This window comes from Phascolarctos cinereus, unplaced genomic scaffold, assembly GCF_003287225.1.
Source record: "Phascolarctos cinereus isolate Bilbo 61053 unplaced genomic scaffold, phaCin_HiC Scaffold_2;HRSCAF=192, whole genome shotgun sequence".
NCBI classification, from domain to species: Eukaryota; Metazoa; Chordata; class Mammalia; order Diprotodontia; family Phascolarctidae; genus Phascolarctos; species Phascolarctos cinereus.
In genome coordinates this window covers 294,436,533-294,454,342 of record NW_027555625.1, presented here as the reverse complement: position 1 = coordinate 294,454,342, position 17,810 = coordinate 294,436,533, and the positions used below count along the sequence as shown (strand labels likewise).

Genomic DNA, 17,810 nt, shown 5'->3' with positions numbered 1-17,810 from the left:
TTCCTTATCTGTAAAAAGAGAGGATAATGCTTATCTGATAGGTTGCTGGATCCAATATGGAAAAAAAATATGTAAACATCTCTGTAAACTTACCCCATAGAAACAGTATTATAATCAGTGTACGGGAACTTAGTTACCTTCCCATACCTAGCCTCAAAAGCTTATTTTAAAATGATACACTTCACATGAGAAATGGTAGAAAACACTGTTAAAACAGAGTAAAATTGAATAACTCCCTAAATTTGACTCCAAAAAATTCTGTTTCACTTGAATGCTGATGCTGAAACAAATGCAGATTTAATTAGAAAAGTAGAAAGAAAAGGGAACGGAGCTTCAGAGGGAATTTTCTTAGAAATATCAAGGGATTTCAAATAAGATGGCCCTGATTTTTCTTTTACTTAATTTTATTTCAAAATGTGATTACTTTCTTTTTCCTTAAGATCAACGAAACATCTATATGATTCACAACCTTCTTGGCCAGGAATTTGGGCTTACAAATAAAATTAGGATCAAGAAAGGGAGGGAAGTAGATGGAAATGGAGAAGCAATAGAGAAGAAAAGATTTTCCATACAGAGTTGGAAAAGAGTTGAACAATGAAACAAAGAAGTGTGTTCAAAAGGAAATGGGTATATATAAGCAAAAGACATTGCATTGACATAAACTGACCTTTGATAGTGAATATCAGATGAAAAGAGCGGAGGCTGATGATCTTCCTATGGGATTAGAGAGAAAACTGTAAGGATAAGATGTGGGTCAGACAGCTTTCCATATAGATAATCAGACCATGCTGTGGACCCATTCTAGTTTCTTAGCTATCTTGCATGAGCAGGGGGGAGAGCATTAGCACAGGTGAGAGAAGAGAGGGGACAGAGAGCAACCAGAAATTTAATGTATAATGTTTTTGTGAGGCTGGTGTTTGCTACTCTGGGGAGTGAACGTGTAGCACCTTAGAGGTTAAAAAGTATTTTCACATCTATTATCTCATTAGAGCACTAGGAAATCATGGAATTCATGTGTATCCCAGGCACCAACACCACCCAGCAAATCTTCCATGGAAGATATCACCATGAGTGGAAATACCCTGAATTCATTTCAACCTCTTCCAAATTGCATGGATTAATAAAAAGTCACCCATGAAAATCAAGTCATAAATGTTTCTTTCCACAGTAGAATGGTCTACAGTATTGTACAACTGAATATGGGGGGTGGGGTTCTATGACCCCTAATATGGTCATAGCCAGCAGGAAGACAATAGCCTCAGCAATCTATGACCCAGTGTTGGGTTCCTTCTCACTTATGAGGCAGTTCTCCAAACCTCTCTAGGAAACCTCATGTCAACTAAGAGTCTCTGTGAAAGGTCAGAAGCAGTAGTTGGATTGGAAGCAGTCAAATGTTAAAACAAATTGGATATGTCACACAGCGACTATCATAAACAATAGATTAATATAGTGGAATGACTAACAATGATGCCAATTTTAACAGGAAACAGAATCTGATATAGAGGGACTTGTCTTCCCCAGACAACACTCAGATATTATTAGACTTCCTAGGACATGACTAGTGGTCTCTCCACATGGCCGCTCCAACCTCTCCCCATGCAAGGTAGGTTTTGTTTCCCAATAAAGAAAACTCAGGCAGGAGGTACCACTGGTACCCAAATAGGAAGTTCTTCCATATGGTTGAACACCTTTTTAATTTCATATAGGGGTCCAAAGATGTTAAGTGATTTGCCCAAGGTTCCCTGCTGTTCATGCTGTCCTTTGATACTAGCAAAGAGGAGAGTTTCTCTGAGTATGGTGAAAGCCTAAACTCAGTGCTAAATCCTGATGTAGGATTGTGGATCATCGCAGAGATCGCTATCTATCAGTGCTTAAGATTTCCCTTGAGAGTATCTCATTTTTCCTCACAATGTACTGATTGAACTAACAATTCTTTGCCTTATGTTGTTGCTCCTCATTGCTCCCTTGGGAAAAAACATGATATGTGTGTGTGTGTGTGTGTGTGTGTGTGTGTGTGTGTGTGTACACATGTGTGTATAACAGGATTTAGTCAAACGGCTTAATCTGGATTTCTGATATTTGTTGGAAAATCATCAGCACAATTAAGGAATGAGATTGACCTAGTTCAACAGTCATTCAAGTGAAAATAACCTAAAAAGGTTTTCATTGACTACATGCTCAATATGGGTCTAGTATGACAAAGATATAGACAACAAAAAAGTTAATACAATGTTTGGTCATTTTAGTCTAAAAGCAGTGGACATTCTGATGGTCAGACCACACATGAAGAATTATACTCAGTTTTGACCCCAAATTTTGAGTGGAACATGAATAAAAAAAAGAAGGAGCATATGTATAGAAAGGTGAACAGAAATGGAAAGGGTCTAGATAGCATATCTTATTTATAAAGGGAAAAGATAAGGTGATATTTAGCTAGGAACAGAGAGGTTTAGAAGGTTGTAGAGATCTGTCTACAAATTTTTAAGCCTTTTCCTATGGCAGAGGATGAGATTTTGTTCTATGTAGAACCAAAGAACAAAAGTAACATCAGCAGTAGGAAATTATAGAGTGAGAGATTTCATTTCATTATATGAAAACATTTTTTAAGAATCAGAGATGTACAACAATGGAATCACTTCTTCGTTGGATGGCACACTAAATGTCACTAAAAGTATTCAATGGATACTGATCAGGATATCTGTTCATGGTTGTGTGGAAGATTGAACTAGGTAACATCTAACAATATTAGATGATATAATTCTACAGGATATATCCCCACATCAACTACCTGTTGGGTCCTTTCTAAAGAAACAGAAAGAACATGAGCCAGGCCAACCAGACTTGGGTGACAGAATTTCTTCTCCTGGGTCTCTCTGGTGACCCTCAAACTCAGGTGCTACTCTTTGTATTGTTTCTGGCAGTCTACATGGCTACTGTGCTTGGAAGCTTACTCCTCATCTGCCTGGTTCTGACTGACTCACAACTCCATACACCCATGTACTTTTTTCTGGCCAATTTGTCTATGGCTGACCTTTTCTTCTCAACTAACATAGTTCCCCAAGCTATAGTCCACATGCTGCCCAGAAGGAAAGTCATTTCTTTTATGGGATGTGCAACTCAGATTTTTCTCTTCCTCATTTTTGGATCTACACAGTGTGCTCTGTTAGCTGTGATGTCCTATGACCGGTACTTGGCAATCTGTGACCCAATGCACTACCCAAGAATCATGACCTGGAAGGTATGTGGTCACTTGGCCTTGGGATGTTGGGTCAGTGGACTGGTAGCATCCTTGGTGGACACTACATTTACATTACAACTCCCCTACCAAGGAGACAATATGATCACTCATTTCTTTTTGTGAGGCCCCAGCCCTCCTACCTTTGGCATCTACAAACACTCACCAAGCAGAGACAGCCATATTCCTCATGGGTGTGGTGATTCTTCTTGCAACCATGTCCTTTATCCTACTCTCCTATGGCTCTATCATAGTGACTGTCATCAGGATGAAGACGACTTCAGGGAGACTCAAAGCATTCTCCACCTGTGGCTCCCACCTGCTTGTGGTCATCCTTTTTTATGGAACAGGAATCATTTCCTACATGATACCTAAGTCCTCCAAGAATGAAGGGAAGCTAGTGTCTGTTTTCTATGCAGTGATAAACCCTATGCTTAACCCCCTTATCTACAGCCTGCAGAACAAGGATGTGAAGAGGGCACTTAGGAATGCAGTCAACAGGGGGAAACCCCATAGAACTTGAGCCTCAACATATATTTACAATTGGCTACATTTCTTACCTCCAAGACTTGCTGTATGCCTCTCTGGGAAGAAATGGCTTTTCCTTCATGACTGGTGGTATAAAATATATGTTTATATTGTTCTCTAATAACATACAGAATGTTTATGTATTATACACCCTTAATGTGTCTTTATTTGGAGGGAGATGTGTGGGATGATGCATCTGTTACTCTGGAGATTTCGGTGGGATTATGCCAACATGGAGGACTCAAAGCAGAGTCTCATTATTGTGAAGTCATTACAGCTCCTAGAAATTCTGCACATGACTTTGGAAAACAGAGCCACATGAGGTATAAGAATCCTTGGGCACAGGAGATGCAGGCCTTTGGGAAACTAGTGGGGAGAGTCACATAAGGGCGTTCTCACTGTCTATATTTCTAGATAGATATAGGTGGCAAGAATGTGTGTGTGTGTGTGTGTGTGTGTGTGTGTGTGTGTAGAGAGAGGGAGAGAGATTACCATCTACCAATAAAATCACAAATGTAAATATGTATACATATTCATATACATATGTATATATGTATATATATATATATATATATATATAGTTATGAGATAGTAATCTCATTGAAGAAACTCTACTAATGAAGATAAGCAACTATCTTAAGATACAATTTCTTAGAAAATAAGTTGTCTGGGAATCTGACTGGTTAAGTGACTTGCCCAGAGTCAAATGACAGTATACAGCAGGGTATATAAATATCAGGTCTTCCTGACTCCAAGAGCTTCTCCACTATGTAGTAGCACTTCCTCTAATTTGATCTTGGACTACCATTAATAGAAATAAAGTGTTCAAAATAGTAACAGTACACCTTTGCATTCTGTGTTTTGTCCTGAATGTAACCGTTGAAGATCATTACTAATAGGGAGGATGTCCAGAGATGAGTGACAGGTCATGAGAGAACTTGAAAACTTGACACATAAAGATTAGTTCAAAATAATCCTACTATCTCAAAATTGGACAAGATCTCAGAGGTCTTCTGATTCAATAGGTAGCTAAAAGGATTCCCTACAAATCATCCTTCAGAAGCTGTTAACCTCTGTGTGAAAACCACTAGTGAGAACACCTTACCTCCTAAAACAATATATTCAATTTCCAGACAGCTCTAGTTATTAGGAATTTCAGGAATTTTTTTCTTACATTCAAGTCAAGTCAAGTAAACATGCATTTATCAAGCTATTACTATGTACCAGGCACTGTACTAAATACTAGGGATACAAAAGAAGATAAAAACAAAAAACCATACCTGCTCTCAAAGAGCATATAGCATAAAGGGGGGAGGACAATATACAGAGAACTATGGTTGGTAGAACTAATGGTATGTAGGAACTGTGTTGCTCTATGAGCCTAATGTTCCTCTTTTCCCTAGGGACTGACATAGTATAAAGTGTAAACTCACAGCTCACATGGCAAGCAGCCCACCAAACTCTAACTGAAAGGAGATTAAAATGTAATTGGGAGATGTTTAACAAAATAAATAAAAATACAACATAATGTTAATTTGTGTTTTTCTAAGTCAATATATATCCAGAGGAGTCCATTTCTATTTGAGTTTGACACTACAGGTATAAAGGGATTACACTGCCCAGGTGGTGGAGGGAATGTTTTTATATTTGTTCTTGCTCTGTCTTTGAAGTAAATTTTCCTTAGTAAAAGCTAACTTGACTATTAAGCAGTTAAATGGAACTGAGATGCTTAGATCCCTAAAATTGAGGGAATATAGTCCTTGGGGCTTGGGCCGCTGGTAAAGATGATAGACTCATCCCCACCCCTCTAAGGAAACCAGAGATCCCTGGGGAAGAGGAAAAATATAACACATCCAGCCTTCAGGCAGTGGGAGATAGAGTAATTACTGTTATACCACTATTACAGTATAACAGTTCCTATATAGCATTTGTCCCAACATCTCTGTCCTGGTGATGCCACATCTGCAATATTGTGTTTATATTGAGCTTGACCTTTTAGGAAGGACATTAATAAGTATGTTCAGTGGAGGGAATCTAAAATGGGGAGGGGACTTGAATCCACGCTGTAGAAGGAACTGGGAACATTTAACCTGGAGAAAAGATAATGGGAACGGGAGGATAGTAGGGAGGGAAAGACATGATAGCTGTCTTTAGTTACTAACAGACTGGCACATAGAAGAAAGATTAGTTTTGTTATACTTGCATCTGAGAGTAGAACCAAAAGTAATAGGCGGAAATTTCAAACTTATACTTCATGTCAAGAGTAACTTTCTAATGATTAAAGCTTTGCAAATGTGAAATGGGCTTCCTTAGGAAGTCGCCGCTTCTCTTTCCTTAAGAGGTCTTCAAGCAAAGGCTGGATTATTACATTGGTGGTATGATTTATGGGATAGTTGTCTTAAAGTGTGGGTTGGATTGGAAGGCCTTTAAATTCTATTCAAATTCTTAGACATGGCAAGCCTATTAACTTGTCCAAAATGGAGCTCTACCTAGCTTCCCTCTTAATATCGGTTTTTGAAATGTGTGACTCCTATGCATTAGGCCACATCCAATAATAACAGCTAATATTATGTTGTTTTGAAGATTTACAAAGGGCTGTCTTCACAACAACCTTGTAAGTTAAGTAGTAAAGGTATATTATCTCCATTTTGCAGTTTCAGAAACAGAGATATTAAGTAGTGATGAGAAATAAAGCTGGAAAGTTAATTTGGAGCTAGATTGTGTGGCAGGCCAGGCTGAATATACATTTGTCTGAGAAGCCACTCAGAGCTTTTGAGCAGGGGAGTAATATGGACAGGCCAATGCATTTAAAAGATTATTTTCACATTCATGTGAAGGATGAGATGGAGAGAGGAATAACTAAAAGCAGGGTGATCAGATGGGAGGCTATTAAAGTAGTCCAATAACAGAGTAAGGAGAGCTTGCACTAGAATTTTGGTAGTATGAATAGAGAGAAGATGATGATGTAAGAGATTTTTTCAAAGTGTAATTATAACTGGACTTGGCAACAGATTTGGATAAGAGGAGAGAAGAAATAAGAAGAGCCAAAGATGACTCTGTTATAAAAATGGATGACTGAGATGATTCTAGCTTCCCCCACAAAAGAGATAAAATAGCACCTCAGGCCAAACATAAAGCAGTAAAAATAAATGAGTAGGGGCACAACAGGGGTCTTCCTGGGACAATAGAAGAAGATCTAAAGAAAAATCCCAGGATGAGGTTTGGTGTGTGTGAAGAGTAAACATTTCCAGGCTAGGCCCTAGCTCCCTTAAAGCACAAGTGGCAAGCCTTGGGATTAGCTGGGTTGGAAGGCTGCCTTAGCCCCAGCCACAGAAACTTTTACCAGGGATAGTGAGGGGACTTTGGCATCTGAGCCGGGGAAGATCCAAGGAACCTCTGCTAACAAGGAAAGCCAGATTCAGCTGTGCTGCAGAGATGCAGCCAGAGGGTAATATAGAAGCATTAGAGCAGGGATGCTGCTGGCTGTAGGCACTTACAGGAGGCTGGAGGTGTTGGGTCCAGTTCCAGGCCAGAGAGGAGAACTGAAAATCTGAGGCCAGAGGCACCATCCACAATCCCCCAGGAATAGAAGTGAATACAAAAATTAAGCTACTACCACACAAAAAAAGGAGAAAGAATCCAACCATAGAGAGTTGCTATGGGACTAAAGAAGACAAGGTTCATCTTCAGAGGATATTGAAGCAAAGAAATCCTTTTCTACCCCAAAGAGTAATATCAAATGGTCACCTGTCCAAAAAGAATTCATAGAATTTTAAAAATCAAATGAGAGAGATTGAGGAAAAACTGAAAAAAAAAGAACAATCTAAGAGAAACAAGATTTTGAAAAGAAAGTCAGCCAATTGGAAAAGGAGATCCAGAAGCTTAAGGAAGGAGCAACTTCTTGAAAACTGGAATTGGGCAAGGGGAAGCCACCAGAGTTATGAGACATCAAGAAATAAACAGAATAGAAAGAATGAAAAAAATAGAAGAGAAATTGAAACATAAGAAAAATGACTGATCTGGAGAACAGAGCAAGAAGAGAAAACATAAGAATAATCAGGCTACCTGAAAGCTATGAACAAAAAAAGAATCTTGATACAATAATACAAGAAATAATTAAAGAAAATTGTCCTGAAGCATTAGAACAAGAGGGGAAAGTAGAAATAGAAAAAAAAACATCAATTACCACTTGAAAAGACCCTATGATGAAAACCCACAGGAATATTACAAATTTCAAAAACACCAGCTCAAGGATAAAATATTATGAGCAACAAGAAAAAAAATTTAAATATGTTCACAATTTAAATATGAATAACACAAGACCTAGGAAAGGCAACACTAAAAGACCACAGGTCTTAGAACACTATATATCAAAGAGCAAAAGAATTGGGCTTCTGGCTGAAAATATCATGCCCAGCAAAGCTAAACATAATCCTGAATGAAAAAAAGGACATTTAGTGAACTATCAGACTTTCAGAACTTTGTTTAAAAAAGCCCTAAACTTAATAGAATATTTGACATACAAGAGCCAAGAGGAATATAAGATACATACCAAAGACTAATTACAAGGGACTCACTATGGACCAACCGTTTACCTTTTATGTATGTAAAATGTAAAATATATGTCTGAGTAGTTCATAAGAAAGTTGGGTAGTTCATAAGAAAGATTGGGGTAGACCTGAATATGATATGATTTTTAAAAGTAAAACCATTTAGGAATGGCTAAAAAGAGTAATTATCTTATACAAATGAGGTGCAAGAGGAAGAACTGACACAAAGGAATTAGATGCGGGAGGAGGGCTATTAGTTTTGGAAACCTACTTTCATCAGAAATGGGTTCAAGAGGAACATATATAAGTGTGTGTATGCGTGTGTGCATGTGTGTGTGTGTGTGTGTGTGTGTGTGTGTGTGTGTGTGTGTAGGAGTATAAAAGTCTTCTAAATTCAGAAAGACATAAAACTTTAAGGAGATGGGAAGAGTATAAGAGAGGCATCTCTAGAGGGGAGGGTGAGGGAATAGGTTAAAGGCAGGTATAGAAGGTTGTTTAGATAAATGGGAATGGGAGGATAAGGGAAGGATCCTTGGAAGGGCACTAGGTTAAGTAACAGGAGGGCAAGGTACCAGATAGAACTAAAGTAGAGGAATCAGGAGAGGTAGGAAATAAGAGATATGCACAAACATAAAAACAAAGATCAGGAGTTGAATTTGTTAGGGAAAATGTATGTCTATGTATGTATGTGTGTGTGTGTGTGTGTGTGTGTGTGTGTGTGCATGTATATGTGTATGTATATATCCATATCTATATATAAATAGATCCATGCTTAATCGTTGCCTTCTGGAGGAGGGAGAATGAGGAGGGGGAGAACAAAGTAAAAAGTAAACAGCAGAGAACAAAAGAAAACTTACAAAGAAGCAAAGAAAAGATAGACAGCTCTCAATACAATGTATAGTATTTATTATATAAGCTTTCTTGAAATGGAAATTTATTGCCATATATTTTGAAACCTCTTATGTTCTGTGATGCACATGACATTTTTTTTCTTTTCTTATTTTGTATTTAAGTTTCAATATTTAAGTTTATAATATGTTTCTTTTTCTTTTCTCTATTGTGTATTTAAGGGTTGGGGTTTTTTTTTAAAGAAAAAAATAAGAGGACAGCAATGTCAAAAAGCCTACATGCAAAGCTCCAAAGAGGAATACTAATTGATCTCAAGCCCAAAAAGTCCTTTTGAAAGAGTTCCAAAAGCATTTCAAAAATCAGATAAAAGAGCTGGAAGAAAAATCGGGGGAAGAAATGAGAGTTGTGCAAAAGAATCATGAAAAAAGACAACAGCTTGGAAAAGGAAGCACAAAAAATGACTGAAGAAAACAATTCCTTAAAAGAATACAATTGGCCAAATGGGGAAAAAAATCCACCAAAGAAAACAACTTCTTAAACAGCATAATTGGCCAAATGGAAAAGGAGGTGCAAAAACTAATTGAAGAAAATAATTTCTTAACTATTAGAATTAGGCAAGTGGAAGCTAATGACTCAAGAATCAGTAAAACAAAATCAAAAGAATGAAAGAATAGAAAAAAATACAAAATACCTCATTGGAAAAAGAACTGACCTGGAAAATGGATCCAGGAGATATAATTTAAGAATCATTGGACTTACCTGAAAGCCATGATTTAAAAAAAAAGAAAAAAAGAAAAAAAAAAGCCTGGCCAGTATCTTTCAAGAAATTATCAAGGAAAACTGTCCTGATATCCTAGAACTAGAGGGTAAAATACTTTTGAAAGAATCCACTGATCACCCCCTGGAAGAGATCTCAAATGAAAACTCTGAGAAATATAGTAGTCAAATTCCAGAACTACCAGGTCAAGGAGAAAACACTGCAAAAGCCAGAAATAAACAATTCAAATATTAAGAAGCCACAGTCAGGATTATAGAGGACTTATCAGCTTCTACATTAAAGTATCGATCAGAGGGCTTGGAATATGATATTCTGGAAGACAAAGGAGCTTGAATTACAGCCAAGAATCAACTACCCAACAAAACTGAGCATAATCTTTCAGGGGAAAAATAGACATTCAATGAAATAGGAGACTTTCAAACTTTCCTGATGAAAAGACCAGAGCTAAAGCTGAGCCAGAGGCTGGGAGTGGGCTTAGCCCAGCCTGCTGTGGTTGAGCATCCAGGCATTAGGTTGGAAGCCTGTTACTCTCCACTCTGCTTAGCTTGCAGCATGTCACAGGCTGAATTTGACCAAGCTGCAGAAGAAGTCAAAAACCTGAAGTCCAGACCAGATGACCAGAAGATGTTGTTTATCTATAGCCACTACGAACAAGCCCAGTCGAAGATGTAAATACAGATTATCCAGGTATAATGGACTTCAAAGGCAAGGGTAAGTGGGATGCCTGAAACTCTTTGAAAGGGAAATCCAAAGAAGATTCCATGGAAGCTTATATTGCAAAAGTGGAAGAACTAAAAGGAAAATAAAGAACATAAAAGAAACTGGATTCAGACATCAGCCATGCACTCAGAAGCTAAATTAAAATAATGCTTTGATTTCCTAATCCTATGATCAAAGTCAAACGCATGTAAATAATGTGCAGCATGTAAATAATGTGCAGCAGTTAGAGTTGGCATTGCTACTGTAGGTCCATCATGTTGCATAATTGTTGAATTGGAAAGCAAAGCAGTTCTTAATCTTGTCTCAATAGCTTTCTTTAATATGTAAATCAATAAAATACATTTGTTACTTTAAAAAAAAAAAGAAAAGACCAGAGCTGTACACAAAATTCTATCTTCAAATACAAGACTCAAGAGAAGCATAAAAAGGTAAACCAGAAGGAAAAAAAAATGTCATTCGATAAGGTTAAAGTATCATGTCTACACGGGAAGATGATACTTGTAACTCTTAAGAACTCTATCTCTATTAGAGCAGTTAAATGGAATATACATAGACAGAAGGAGTGGGCATAAGTTGATTTTGATATGATGATATAAAAAATAAGGGGTAAAAAAAGATTGTACAAGAAGAAGAGGAAAGGGGGAGGCAGAATGGAGTAATTATATCACATGAAAAGGCATGAAAGACAGTAGAGGGAAAGAAGGGAGAGGGTAAGCATTGTTCGAACCTTACACTCACCGGATTTGGCTCAAAGAGGGAATAACATACACAATTGGCTAAGTATAGAAATCTATCTTAGCCTATAAGGAAGTAGGAGGTGAAGAAGAAAAGAAAAGGGTGATGGGCTAATAGAAGGAAAGGCAGATTGAAGGAGGGTGGTCAGAAGCAAAGCAGTGGTGAGGAGGGACAGAGTGAAAGGAGAGAATGAGAAAAAAAGTATCAACAGGGGTGAAAGAGAATGGAGGGAAACATACACAATTAGTAATTATAACTGTGAATTTGAATGGGATGAACTCTCCCATAAAATGGAGGCAGATAGCAGAGTGGATCAAAAACCAGAATCTTACAATATGCTGTTTACAAAAAACACATCTGAAGCAGAGAGATATACACAGAGTAAAGGTAGAAGACTGGGGCAGAATATATTATGCTTCAGCTGAAGGGGGAAAAAAGCAGGAGTAGTGATCATGATCTCAGACAAAGCAAAAACAAAATAGAGATAATCAAAAGAAACAAGGAAGAAAGCTACAATTGGCTAAAAGGTATCATAGACAATGAAGTGATATCAGTACTAAACAAATATGCACCAAATGGTATAGCATACAAATTGCTAAAGAAGTTAAATGAGTTATAGGAGGAAATAGACAGTAAAACTATACTAGTAGGGGACCTAAACTCCCCCCTCTCAGAACTAGCCTAACTACAAAATAAAGAAGAAAGAAACTGAGGAGGTGAATAGAATTTTAGAAAATTTGGATGTGATAGACTTCTGGAGAAAATTGAATGGGGATAGAAAGGAATATACTTTTTCTCAATGGTACTTGGCACCTATAAAAAATTTGACCATGTATTAGGGCATAAAAACCTCATAATCAAATGCAGAAAGGCAGAAATAGTAAATGCATCCTTTTCAGATCATGATGCGATAAAAATTACATGTTTTAAAGGGCCATGGAAAAATAGATTAAAAATAAATTGGAAACTAAATAATATAAACCTAAAGAATGGGTCATACAATAAATCATAGAAACAACAATGTCATCAAAGAGAATCACAATAATGAGACAACATACCAAATTTATGGGATGCAACCAATGCAGTACATAGGAGAAATTTTATATTTCTAAATACTTACATCAAAAAAATATAGAAAGAACAGATAAATGAACTGGGAATGCAGCTTAAAAAATAGAAAAAGACAAAATTAAAAATATTCAATTAAACACCAAATTAAAAATTCTGAAAATCAAAGTAGAGATTAATAAAACTGAAAGTAAGAAAACTATTGAACTAATAAATAAAACTAAGAGCTGGTTTTATGAAAAAACAGATGAAATAGATAAACCTTTGGGTAATTTGATTAAAAAAAGAAAACCAAATTACCAGCATCAAATATGAAAAGGGTGAATTTGCCACCAATGAAGAGGAAATTAAAGCAATACTTAAGAGCTATTTTCCCCAACTATATGCCAATACACCTGATAGTCTAAGTGAAATGGATTAATATGTACAAAAATTTAAATTGCCCAGATTAACAGAAGAGGAAATAAAATAAATAATCTCATTTTAGAAAAAGAAATTGAACAAGCCATCAATGAGCTCCCTAAGAAAAAATCTCTAGGGCCAGATGGATTTACAAATGAATTCTACTAAACATTTAAAGAACAATTAATTCCAATACTATATAAACTATTTGGGAAAGTAGGCAAAGAAGGAGTTCTACCAAATTCATTTTATGAACAGAAATAGGGTGCTAATGCCTAAACCAGGAAGAGCCAAAATAAAGAAAATTATTGACCAGTTTCCCTAATAAATATTGATGAAAAAATTTAAATAAAATATTAGCAAAGAGATTATGGCAATTTATCATAAAGATAATATACTATGACCACGTGGGATTCCTTGTAGGAATGCAAGGCTGCTTCAATATTAGGAAAACTATCAGCGTAATTGACCATATCAATAACAAAACCAACAGAAATCATATAATTATCTCAATAGATGCAGAAAAAGCTTTTGACAAAAGATAGCACCCGTTCCTATTAAAAACACTAGAGAGCATAGGAATAAATGGAGCTTTCTTTTAAATGGTAAGTAGTATTTATCTAAAATCATTAGCAAGTATTAAATGTAACGAGGATAAACTAGAAGCCTTCCCAATAAGATCAGGGGTGAAACAAAGATGTCCATTATCACCACTATTATTCAATATTGTACTAGAAATGTTAGTTTTAGCAATAAGAGAAGAAAAAGAAATTGAAGGAATTAGAATAGGCAATGAGGAAACAAAACTATTACTCTTTGCAGATGATGTGATGGTATACTTAGAGAATTCCTAAAGAATTAACTAAAAAGCTACTTGAAACAATCAACAGTTTTGGCAATGTTGCAGAATATAAAATATACCCACATAAACCATCAGCATTTCTATAACCAACAAAGCCCAGCAGCAGGAGATGGAAAGAGAAATTCCATTTAAAATAACTGTATACAATATAAAATATTTGGGAGCCTACCTGCCAAGACAAACCCAGAAACTATATGAATACAATTATAAAACACTTTTCACACAAATAAAGTCACATTTAAACAATGGGGAAAATATCAATTGCTCATGGGTAGGCCAAGCTAATATAATAAAAATAAGAATTTTACCTAAATTAATTTATTTATTCAGTGTCATATCAATCAAACTAACAAAATTATTTTATAAAGCTAAAAAAAAATAATAACATTTAGCTGGAAAAGCAAAAGGTCAAGAATATCAAGGGAATTAATTTTAAAAAAATGCAAACGAAGGTGGCCCAGCTATACCATACCTAAAACCATACTATAAAGGAGCAATCAGCAAAAAATTTGGTACTGGCTAAGAAATAGAGTGGTGGAATAGATTAGGGACACAGGACACAGTAGTAAGTGATTATAATAATCTACTGTTTGATAAACCCATAGACTCCAGCTTCTGGGATAAGAACTCACTATTTGACAAAAACTGCTAGGAAAACTGGAAAATAGTATGGCAAAAACTAGTCACAGACCAACATATCACAGCGTATACCAATATTAGGTATGTGATTTAGACATAAAGGGTAATAACATAAGCAAATTAGGAAGGCAAGGAATAGTTTGCCTCTCAGATCTATGGAGAAGGGAAGAATTTATGACCAAACAAGAGATAGAAATTATCATTATTATGGTAATTATTATGGTAGCCTCTTCCAGCATCTTCCATCTGCCCCAAAGCAACTTCCTGTTGCCTGGAGCCTACCAGTTCCTGCTCTGATCTCCAACCTCAGGTGATAAGAACAGCCAGACTTTTGTCTGACTACACCTTCCACCTCCTACTCTGTGTGCCCTAAAGGGAAGCAGTAACAGGCAAAGCCAACTTCCATTTGTGTCAGCACAAGTAAACTTTTCATCTCCTACTGTCAGCTTGATCTTCCAAGTGAAATAAGAAAAATTTTTGGTGCAAATAGGAGCAATCTTCCTTCTGACTTCAGGCCTTCCATCTCCTTCTACACCTGTCCTTTGAGCAATTTGGAGCAATTCCTTCTCTTGTACATATTCAACTTACAATCTTCTGTTATGGCCTTTCCTTCCAAATCTCTAGCCTTCAGAAGAATGAAGAGTAGTGAAAGGGGGCATCTCATCTGACCACCTAACCATGTGTCTCCCACTCCATGTTCCTTTTTCCCTCTAGCCTGATCCCCTTCTTCCTTTGGAAAGAGGAGTGGCTCCTTCCGTTCAAGGAGAAACATTCTCACATTTGGTCATACTATAACACATCCCAGAGATTATGAACCTTTTTATGTCATCATTCAAACTCCATTCCCCATCCATTACCTCCCAATTTCTTATTCCCATCCGCCTAAACACTCCCACCACAAAGTTCCAACAAAACACTACCCACCCTTTCCATTCTCCCTTCCAGAATACCTATTCCATAGGCAGCAAAATTCCTTTCATCCTAACTAAATCTTTTCCTCTCCCATTCCTTCCCTCTTCTGGACATTACTGAAACCTAGCTCCCCACAATGACACATCCTCTCTGGCCACCTTTTCCAGTACTGGCTGTAACTTCATTCATTCCCCTCAGCTCACTGGTCAAGGCAAGGAAATTAGAATACTTCTTGTTGCCCAATTCCACTTTGAGGTTCTCTCTCTACCTCTATCATTCAGTAATATTTCCACCTTTGAGGTTCATGCTATATCATTACCATCCAATCAAAATCTTGGTAGCTGTTGTCTACAAGCCACCAAGTCACTCCCCTTAATCCCTCAGTGACTCTCAATTTTTCTCTACTCTCCAACTTCTGCAGAAGGGCATATATATATATACTCACATAGACACACACACAGACACACACATATTTATATATACATGCATATATATACATATATGCATATGTTTATACACACACACACAGATTGTACCACTTCTATATTCAAGAATTCTGAAATCCCCTTACAGGACTTTAACATATTATCTTTCCCCTTCATCTTTTGCCTTCCTTTACCAAACCCTGCTCTTCATCCCACCCATGATCTCCAATCCCTTGGCCTTTCAGTTCTTTTTTTAGGCCATCATCCATGCATTTATCACTCTCCCCTTTTCCCCAGCTTGACCCTTTGGTCAAGCAAATCAACTCTACACTGTCCTTTCTTTAACCCCTAGTTCTCTTATATGACTGATATGCCATCCAAGCCTCACCCTTGAACCACTCTCATCTTCCATTGCTTTTGCTCCTACACACATGCTACTGAAGGAAGGTGGAGAACAATCATACAACCATTCTGATTGAGTCTACAAATTTATTTTGCACATTAACTGGGCCCTCACTGCTGCTGAGCAACCCAACTATACCATCCTTATCAATTCACTATCCTATTCTTCACAGAGGCTCTTCTAAATTTATTCATACCTTTTTCAACCCCCCCATAGAGCCCTCTTCCCCACCCCTCTTAGATGAGAGCCTTATCTCATATATTCTGGAAAAAACTGAGACAATTCTCCATGGTCTCTCTCTTTTCCACTCTTTTTTGTCTCATTGTTCCTCATATGCTTTCTTTCATTATTTCCTCTTTTACCCCTGTCTCACATAATGAGGTTGTCTTATTCTTTATTAAAGCTAATCCCCATTACCTGCTGAAGTCACCCATTCCAATCCATCTCCTCCCACAGATTGCCCCCTTTTGTGTCCCCACCATCATTTATTTTCAATATCTCCCTGTCAGCTGGCTCATTTCTTATTGCCTACAAACATGGCTATGTCTGCCCTATCCTAAAAAACATACCCTCTTACTTGATCCTTTCATCTCCACTATCATCCTGTGTCTCTTCTGTCCTTTGTGACTAAACTCCTTGAAAAGACCATCTGTACTAGGTGCTGTCATTTCCTCTCCTCTCACTCTCTTTTTAACCCCTTACAAGCCAGGTTCCGATTTTAATATTCCATAAAAACTGCCTTCTCCAAAGTCACTAATGCTCTTAGTCATCAAATTCAATGACTTTTTTTCAGTCTTCATTCTTCTTGACCTTTCTGCACCCTTTAACATTGTTTGACACTATCCTCTTTGAAGTTTTCTTCTCTCTAGGTTATCAGGACATCACTCTCTTCTGGTTCTTCAGGACATCACTCCTTCTTAGTCTGCTATATCCTCATCCAGTTTATACCCTTTAACCATAGCTGTCTCATAGGTTCTGTTTTGGGCCCTCTTTTCTTCTCTCTATATATTATTTCACTTGGTGATCTCATCAGCTCCCATGGATTTAATTACCATCTCTATGCTGATGTTTCTCAGATCTACTTATTTTATCAATCTCTCTGCTGACCTCCAATCTCCAAATGCCATTTATATACTTCAAACTGTGTGTCCAGTAGACACCTTAAACACAGCATTATCAAAACAAAACTCATTACCTTTCCCCACATACACACACTGTCTTTACTATATACCTTCCCTATTACTGTAAAGGGCAACACAATCCTCCCAGTCCGTCGGGCTTGCAACATAGGAGTCATTCTTGACCCCTCACCATCTTTCAACCCCCATCTCCAATCTGTTGCCAAGGCTTGTCAACTTCACCTTTCCAGCATCTCTTAAACATGCCTCCTTCTCTCCTCGGGTATTGCCACCATTCTGGTACTAGTCCTTATCTCCTCACACCTACGTAAAAATATACCATTAATGCTAAATATAAACAATTGTACATGAAAATGGTACAACATTTAAATCAATAAAGGAAAAATTAGCAATATGACCAAAAAATCCAAAATAATGAGCAGGTCAAAGAACAAATCATACATTTAATAACCACAAAAAAATGTAATAATGGTGACAAAACATACCAAAAGATGTGAGATACAGCTGAGATACTCTGCAGAGGAAAGATCATAGCTCTGATATTCTGTTGTTTAGGATCTCTACT

At 37.1% G+C, this 17,810-nt stretch overlaps 2 pseudogenes; both read left to right on the top strand.

The window, feature by feature from the left end:
- Positions 1-2,821: 2,821 nt before the first annotated feature.
- LOC110207342 (olfactory receptor 2D2-like) lies at positions 2,822-3,758 on the top strand (annotated as a pseudogene).
- A 6,734-nt stretch (positions 3,759-10,492) lies between these two features.
- Positions 10,493-10,746, top strand: LOC110207286 (acyl-CoA-binding protein pseudogene; annotated as a pseudogene).
- The last annotated feature ends 7,064 nt before the right edge of the window (positions 10,747-17,810 follow it).